The following is a 7,858-nucleotide window of genomic DNA, read 5'->3' on the forward strand; positions in this document are numbered from 1 at the left end:
TAACATAGTATGATAGCATCATGGGAACATACAGGCTCTTCGAGGAAATCTAGATCATGTTGCCAGGGGAGCCCTTACTCCATCACTTTCTCCATTCTCTATCCCTTACTTCATTCCTTTCTCCATTTCTTACTCCATCCCTTACTCTCTTACTCCAGAGTCACTGCACTCCCATCCCAGGTTCCTGTAAATGTGGGCACCTCATCTAAGCTGTGGAGCTCAGAAGCAGATGCAAATGCAGCGGAGACTGTGAGCTTAAACTGAAAATACTAGTGATCAAGGTTTCTGATCCTCAACCAATGACAAGACCAGCAGAAAACCAGAATTGATAGACACATTCCCTGTCTGCAAGAACTTACAGTTTAGAGGGGTAGACAGATATTTATATTTTACATAATTTTACATATTTTGCATAATTTACAGATATATGTATAAGTGCTTTGGGGCTCAGGGTCAGTGACTGCCAAATGCCCAGAGGGTATAGATGAAGAGTTCACCTGGTATTGGCACCTTTTATTTGCCCTTAAAAGAGAAATTACCCCTAAAAGATAAATTCAGAGCAGGAGTATGTTATTGCTTATTTTCCCTGAGAAACAGTGCAGCTTGCTATTCAACAACAAATAACTTGATGATTTCTAGAATTTAACTATTTAATAATAATCGTGGTATTTGCTAAGCTCTTACACTGTACCAACTACAGTACTAAGCATGGGTAGACATAAAACAAGCAGATTGAACACAGTCCCTGTCCCATGTGGGGCTCACAGACTGAGTCTCTATATAGGGACATCTCTTATTATCAGTTCTGCTGCTTATATTCACTTTCCTAGACTTTCTGTGACTCTCTGGAACATTCCTTCTCTTAAAGATGTATATACTATCCACCATGGAGACATACAATTGGGATAATTGGAGCAAGGTTTGTTCACTGTCTCAGGAGGACCTACAGGGTTTGATTCCCTAAGTGGATGTTGGAACTAATAATAATAATTGTGGTATTTGTTAAGCACTTATTCTGTCCAGGCACTGTACTAAGCACTGGGGTGGACAAGCAAATTGAGTTGGACACAGTCCCTGTCCCACAGGGGGCCCACAGTGTCAACTTCCATTTTACAGATGAGGGAACTGAGGCACAGAGAAGTAAAGTGACTTGCCCAAGGTCACACAGCAGACAAGTGGCAGAGCCAGGATTAGAACCCATGACCTTCTGACTCCCAGGCCCATGTTCTATCCACAGTGCCACGCTGATTCTCTATGTTGGAACCTTCACTGCCACCTCCAAATAATGATAGCATGTACTTACTCTGTGTCAAGCACTGTTCCAAGTACTGTGTAGATACAAGATAATCCAGTCAAACGCAATCCCAGTCCCACATGACACTCACAGTTTAAGAGGGAGGGAGAACAGTCATTTAATTCCCATTTTACACTTGCAAAAACTGACGCACAGAGAAGTAAATCAGTCAATCAACTAATTAGCTAATGCTATTTATTAAGCACTTCCTGTGTGAAGAGCACTGTAGTAAGCTCTTGGGAAAGTACAACAGAGTCGGTGGCTCTGAACCCTGCCTATAAGAAGCTTATAGTCAACAAGGGGAGACAAACATTAAAGTCAATCAGAAATAGGAGGAATAATAGAGCAGAAGAATATTTATATAAATATTGTAGAGTTAGGCATCAAGTTAAGTGACTTAAGTGACTCATGGGAAGCAGCGTGGCTCAATGGAAAGAGCCCAGGCTTGGGAGTCAGAGGTCGTGGGTTCTAATCCCTGCTCTGCCGTTTGCCAGCTGTGTGACTTTGGGCAAGTCACTTAACTTCTCTGTGCCTCAGTTACCTCATCTGTAAAATGGGGATTAAAACTGTGAGCCTCACGTGGGACAACCTGATCAACTTGTATCCCCCAGCGTTTAGAACAGTGCTTTGCACCTAGTAAGCGCTTAAAAAATACCACCATTTATTTTTTTATTTTAAGTGATTTGCTCAAGGTCATTCAGCAGGTGAGTCGAGAAGGCAGGATTAGAACCCAGGAATCCTGTCTCCTCTGCCTCTGTTCTTTTCACTAGGCCATGTTATTCTCTACTCTTTTCAAATCATCCCCAAGTTTAGAGTCTGAGGCTAGAAAAATATATGATCCGTATTGTTAACAAAAAACTTGGCAGTAGCATGTCCTGGAAGAGTCACTTTATTTTTAAATCGCTTTGTGGATGCTTTTTATGAGAGTAGTAACACCTATGAGGGAGGCAGTTATAAAAGTCTTGAGTGTTTCTTTAAACAGCATATTGAATCTGTGCCATAATCTCACCTGGCTCTAACTGGATGTTTACGTGGTGCTCTTTGAAGTCTGAAATAGAAACATTTTCTTTTCCCTTGGGCAGATTTGGTGAGAGGACCATTACTCAGAAGCTCCAAAGCCTTAGTCATGCAGATTGACACAGCCTTTGCAGACCCCTGTGTTTTTAATGATTATTCCTAATGAAAGGTAAAATCATTTTGCTGGAAATGATGATCCAGAATCAGCAAGAATCCAAGTGTTTCCTGAGTTAACATTTTACTTTTGTGGAGTGAGTGGTCCTCGCTTAAAGTGAACCTGTCCTCAAATGTTTCCTTTTAACATCTGTAGCCAGTTCTCACGGCACCAACTCTGACTCACACCTTACTATGGTGGGAAGAGGGTGGGGGAAGGTGAAACAGCCAAAAGCAGGGCATGGCTTGATATGGCTACATCATTAGGGTTGAAGATTTCTGACTGAAGAAACTTCATGGACTGTCTTGGGCGCTGGTGAGGTGAGTCAAACTTTCTGCAAACCAGTGGCAGAAGTGGGTGGTTGATGACTTCAGCAGCTGCTCAGGGGGCGGCTATCCCGGCAGTTCCCTTCTACTCTAGGCTCTCCTACCCAACACTGAAACTACTCTGTTGTTCAGTAGGAGGAAGCAGTGTGGCATGGTGGATAGATCACAGGCCTGAGATTCAGAAGGTCATGGGTTCTAATTCTGCCTCATCCACTAGTCTGCTGTGTGACCTTGGGCAAGTCATTTCACTTCTCTGGGCCTCAGTTCCCTCATCTATAAAATGGAGATTAAGACTGTGAGCCCCATGGGGGACAGGGACTGTGTCCAACCCAATTTGCTTGTACCCACCCCAGTGCTTAGTACAGTGTCTAGAACATATTAAAAGCTTAACAAATACTGTAATTGTTATTACTATTATTATTCTGGGAGCACTTTGAAAATAAATGAGTTGTGTATGTCAAATTTATGGGCGTAAGGCCCAGGGCGCTGCACTCCTGCCTGCCTTCTCACTTGTTGCACCCATTGCCCTAGCAGGTACACATTTGGCAGGGTCAGGGGATTGAGAGTGGTACTGAGTGCCACTAGTGCTATAATCAATTCCTTTCTTTTCTTTATGGTATTTGTTAAGTGCTTACTATGTGCCAGTCACTGTACTAAACCCTGGGGTAGACACGAGTTAATCAGATTGGACACTGTCCCTGTCCATGTAGGCTCACAGTCAGTCAGGCAGTACTCCTCACTGTAGGCTTCGGGCTCTCCATCACCTTGCCTCTCCTCCCTTCTCTCTTTCTACTACCCACCCCGCACGCTCCGCTCCTCTGCCGCCCACCTCCTCACCCGTCCCTCGGTCTCGCCTATCCTGCCATCGACCCCTGGGCTACGTCCTCCTGCGGTCCTGGAATGCCCTCCCTCGTCACCTCCGTCAATCTAATTCTCTTCCCCTCTTCAAATCCCTACTTAAAGCTCACCTCCTCCAAGAGGCTTTCCCAGACTGAGCTCCTCCCTTTTTCCCTCTGCTCCCTCTACCCCCCCCTTCACCTCTCCGCAGCTAAACCCTCTTCTCCCCCCTTTCCCTCTCCTCCTCCCCTTCTCCCGTCCTACCCCCTCAGCACTGTACTCGTCTGCTCAATTGTATAAATCTTCATCACCCTATTTATTTTGTTTATTTTGTTTAATGAGATGTACATCACCTTGATTCTATTTATAGCTATTGTTTTAGTGAGATGTTCTTCCCCTTGACTCTATTTATTGCCATTGTTCTTGTCTGCCTGTCTCCCCCGATTAGACTGTAAGCCCGTCAAAGGGCAGGGACTGTCTCTATCTGTTGCTGATTTGTACATTCCAAGTGCTTAGTACAGTGCTCTGCACATAGTAAGCGCTCAATAAATACTATTGAATGAATGAATGAATAGTATTTATTGAGCATTTACTGTGTGCAGAGCACTGTACTAAGTGCTTGGGAGACCACAGTATATCAATATAACAGAGATATTCCCTGCCCACAACAAACTTACAGTCTTAATCCCCATTTTAAAGATGAGGTAACTGAGCCACAGAGAAGTTAAGTGACTTGCCCAAGGTCACACAGCAGACAAGCAGCAGAGCTGGTATTAGAACCCAGGTCATTCTGGCTCCCAGGCCCATGCTTTTCCCACTAGGCCATATTGCTTCTCTAATTCCCTCACAGAATGACTTGATACTGAAGCTTTGCTGAAGGCACTGAGGCTCACCTTTTGACTATGACAGGACACATTAATAATAATGATAGTAATAATAATGGTGATAATAATATTGTAAATAGTTTTTTAAGCTCCATGTGGGCAGGGAATGTGTCTACCAACTCTTTTATATTGTACTAGCCCAGTGCTCTGCATACAGTAAGCACTCACTAAACCATTGATTGAATTTGGCATTTATTAATAGTTGTGGTGTTCGTTAAGCACTAACTGTGTGTCACGCACTGTACTTGGGTGGAAACAAGCAAGTTGAATTGGACTAAGTCCTTGTCCCATGTGGGGCTCACAGTCTCAATCCCCATTTTAAAGATGAGTTAGTTGAGGCACAGAGAAGTGGAGTGACTTGCCCAAGGTCACACTACGTATCGGACACTGTTCTAAGTGCTGGGGTAGATACACATTAGGTCAGACACAGACTCTGCCATCACTCCAACCACTTCTGGGTCCTTGTATTTTTTTTTTCCTCCCCAAGATATTAAAAGTCTTTACAAACTAATTTTCCTTAAAACTTGCATTTTCTGTAGAAGGCAGAGTATAGAAATGTGGACTTATGTCTTTGACCTATGACACCAGAAAGGTTTAAGGAGCTTTTGACATGTGATGGACTGAATGCCATTTGTAATTTTTCCTCCTAAAATCTTACTAAATAATCATGGAAGGATAAATTAAATTTTGACTAAGAACCTGCACACCTTAGTGCTTAGTGACTTAATACATGTTCAAAGTGATTTCTGGACTACAATATTTTAGAAATATTGCTCTCATGAAAGCGTGGCCGATGGAAATCAGACCAGAGCCTTTTAAGTTTAGTCCTCTTGAAGAAGAAAGAGCAGATTTTTCCCAGTGTGGATTTTCCCGCTCGCTAATGTTTCACCCTAAGCAGTGGAGCTGAAGCAGTACCCATGGATCAGCTTTTATCTTTATTGCTCCTCTGAATTTGATGGAGGAAAAGACAAGTAGAATGACGACCGTGTCTCGCTCAGACGCAGACACCCACGCAGAAAGCAGACTGGCCTCTCACTAGAGATTAAGCATCCGGTGGGCCAATTCTTGTGCAACCCTTAACCTGCATACAGCTCTGACTCCAGTAGGAGAAAGTAGTCCAGAGAGGATTGATCCATGGTCTAATAGTATTTTTGTTGCTGCCCAGCTGATTTTCTTATTGCTCTTTAAGAATGTCCTCCCCGTCCCCTGACACTTACATATTTACTCTATTCACAGTCTGGCAAAAATTGTACAAAAAGTATCCAAGGGAATGCCTCTCAGCAGGTGCTGGATCAAACAGGTCTTGTTCTCTACCCCCTTGGGAGGCCTACATGGTTCATAGAAATCCTGATGCTGCCCTTTGGATGACCTGCAATAAGACTGCCAAAGACATGCTCAGTTTCTTTCCATGAATAAACAGAGAGAATATGAAATATTTGTGGAAGCTGGAATGAAGGAAATTTATTTTTATATACAGGCTCTTTGCTTGTGCAGTTGATTGAAAATGGCATGAAGTAAATCTTGTCTACTGGATACTTACAGGGGATGTCCAGCCGGGTAAATGTCAACATTTTCCACTTTGATCTTCGTAGGACTATACTGGTTTCAACTGGTTCTGGAAGGAAAAAAAAGCATGAAAATGAGAAGGCTTTACAAAGGTAAAATATACAGGACTAGTAAAATGCAGTTTGAGAAAGTCTCTGAGAGCTTCAGAGCTTTAGTACAAAGTCCTGGGTAGACTTTGGATCTGACCCGTCATGCTTCGCTTCATGACTTGTACGAGGGTTATGAGATGGTCTGGTCAAGTTTAGGTGATGCCAATTTCATTTTTGTCGTTGAGATTTGCAGTAATTGGAATACTATGCTTTTGCCTCTGATTCTCCACTGATTGTTCATAGTGAAGGGGAAGAAAACACTCTTAGGATGGAAGGAAAAATGGCATGCGTAAACAGCCTGTCTACAGACAGATTGAAAGCAACTGAAGGAAAAATTTGCTGGCATGGTAAATTTGGTTATAAATTATTTCTTCCCAGGCAAAGGCGGGTGAGAGTTGAGCAATTATCCAGTGAAGTGAAGTCATATAAACAGTCAAATTGATTAATTCAGCCCCCAAAAGGCTTTTTCTAAATTTCCCAGATTTTCCTCAGCTCTCCACTTGGAAGACACAGTCAATTATCTTGAAAGGACTGCTTCATTCTACTTACTCACTATAACCAAAGGAGGTACAACTGTTTAAAATGATCTGAGAACTTCATTTGCCTTCACGCATAAAGAAATGGAGGCAGGACTTAGACTATTTTTCCTTTATGACCTGCATCTGCTAGGTGGAGCACCATAGTTTTGTAATGTTCATAACAGGAACATAGAAGTAATTCTGCATTCTTGGAGATGTACTGTTCTAGAACAGACTTTCCAAAGTGTTTAGCAGCACACTTTCCTCATTTCAAAAATACTTCTTCCTTCCACCCACTGAATAAAGGGGTTTACACTTCTCATTTTGGCTAGAACCTGGTGGGTCTAATAATGTGCATCTGTTGGGATATAGCGTGATGCAGTGTTGGAAGAAACGATTGTACGCTTGTGTGGGGTGCTGGATTTGTGTGAGTGCTGTGAAACAGAGGTTTCTAAAAGTGGTGTTCGGTGAGAACACAATTCCCAAGTTATAGAACTGGGTTTACTGCACTGATGTGCCTGTTAGTTACATCTCACCTAGTGCTTTCTTCCTCCTCTTAGGATCACACCTGGAGAGTTTCTAGGACTCCACCAGTCTTGGCTACAAGAGGGAGAGTCAAGCAGAGACATACCCATTCTATTCCTAACTTGAGCAGTGGCTAGCAAGGGGAAGGGAATCTGCTACAAGTCAAAATTCCCCTGTGCTGGACAGCAGTGGCATGGGAGAGAGTCGAGGGTAGGGATTCAGTTTACTGCGTGGAAGAAGGCAGTGGTAAACCACTTCCATGTCTTTACCAAGAAAACTCTATGATACACTACCAGAATGTTTGCAGATGGAGATGGAGTGTTCTGGGAGAGATATTGCCACCAAGTTGCTGTGGGTTGGAAATGACTGGATAGCATAAAAGACAAGTGCTTCCTTCTTTTTAAATTTCCTCATCTAGTTTACATCCTGCTTCCATCTAAATCAGTCAGTCATATTTACTGAGTGCTGACTGTGTGCTCAGCACTATACTGAACATTAGAGAAATTAAAATGTAGCAGGAGTTGGTGTACACATTCCCTATCCACAAGGAAATGGGCACATTAAAGTTATTTATTTCATTTGGAATTTGGGAGAACAATGTTTCAAAGAAACTCAAAGAGGCTCATGTGGTAGCAAGAGATGGGCATT

At 42.8% G+C, this 7,858-nt stretch overlaps 1 non-coding gene across 1 annotated transcript; it reads left to right on the forward strand.

Moving 5' to 3' along the window:
* Positions 1 to 7,235: 7,235 nt before the first annotated feature.
* Positions 7,236 to 7,373, forward strand: LOC114815589. The gene has a single exon (XR_003763388.1). It is a non-coding gene; the product is annotated as a small nucleolar RNA SNORA7 (small nucleolar RNA).
* Positions 7,374 to 7,858: the final 485 nt, after the last annotated feature.

The sequence above is a fragment of the Ornithorhynchus anatinus genome, chromosome 1, assembly GCF_004115215.2.
Source record: "Ornithorhynchus anatinus isolate Pmale09 chromosome 1, mOrnAna1.pri.v4, whole genome shotgun sequence".
In the NCBI taxonomy this organism is placed as follows: Eukaryota; Metazoa; Chordata; class Mammalia; order Monotremata; family Ornithorhynchidae; genus Ornithorhynchus; species Ornithorhynchus anatinus.